This window comes from Cariama cristata, unplaced genomic scaffold (assembly GCF_000690535.1).
Source record: "Cariama cristata isolate BGI_N322 unplaced genomic scaffold, ASM69053v1 scaffold16451, whole genome shotgun sequence".
Classification (NCBI taxonomy): Eukaryota; Metazoa; Chordata; class Aves; order Cariamiformes; family Cariamidae; genus Cariama; species Cariama cristata.
Genome location: NW_009599979.1, coordinates 452 through 1393, shown reverse-complemented (window position 1 = coordinate 1393; position 942 = coordinate 452). Strand labels below are relative to the sequence as shown.

Genomic DNA, 942 nt, shown 5'->3' with positions numbered 1-942 from the left:
CCTGAGGACACACTTAACCCTGGCCACTAACGAGGGTAAGGAAGGCGTGCAGGGTCCCAGGCAGCCCCTGGGAGGGGAGCCCAGGGCTGCACCAGGCAGACCAGGAGCCAGGGCCATAGGCGGAACAGGCTGCAGGGCAGATTCGAAGCACATCGGCACCACTGTGTTGTGGGGCAGGACATACCTGCGTTTCTGGGCTGGTATATGTGGCCCCTTGCACTTGGAGAAGCCTGCGGGATGCTTACAGCCAGCTCTGCTCTGTCGGAGAGGAGCAGGAGGCCAAGGCGAGACAGCGTGGTGCTTGTCTGGAGTTGCTGTGAGCTGCAGTGGCCTGTGATGGGCAGGCGTGCAGGCCGCTGTGCTGCAGGCAGAACAGCATCGCCAGGATGAAGAAGACGAAGGAGTGGCAGGCCTGGCTTGGCGGCAGAGAGCACATTTGTGGCAGCCTGTGTGACTCGCTTTCCCCGCTTCCCTGAGCGCCAGTGAAGCAGTGCTCCGAGCTGCCTGCGAGGGCTTGGTGAGAGAGGTGGGATGTGAAGGGCAGAGCTTGGAAGCAGCCGCTTCCCGCAGCAGGCTGGAGGCCTCTGCAGCTCTCCCTGTCTCCCCGGCCTGGGAGCAGCACTGCCTGGCCCCGCTGCCTGGAGAAGGGCTGCGGCATGTGTGTCAGCGGGGAGACCATCCAGCAGGTCTGTGGAGTGCCCGTGCACCCACTGACACCTCCGTGCAGTGCACACCCGGCCGACCCCAGGGTGTCACCCACGTGGGTCAGCTGCAGGGGCACGGAAGTGCCAGCCCCAAGCACACTGCCATGGGGTCACGTTTCCCACCCTGCTCCGTTTCATCTGCCCCTGGTGCGCCTCTCCTCGAGCCCATTCCTCTCTCCACCTCCGCCTCCCTGGTCTGTCTGCCCCAGGCTCAGAGCCGGTTCTTGGGAAGGGAGGG

General features: G+C 64.8%; 1 protein-coding gene across 1 annotated transcript in view; it reads left to right on the top strand.

Moving 5' to 3' along the window:
• The window catches only part of LOC104169064 (palmitoyltransferase ZDHHC5), a gene marked incomplete at its 3' end in the record, with an annotated part of 12733 nt that overhangs the window by 11345 nt on the left and 446 nt on the right, over positions 1 to 942 (top strand). The gene's annotated exons all lie outside the window — the stretch shown is intronic.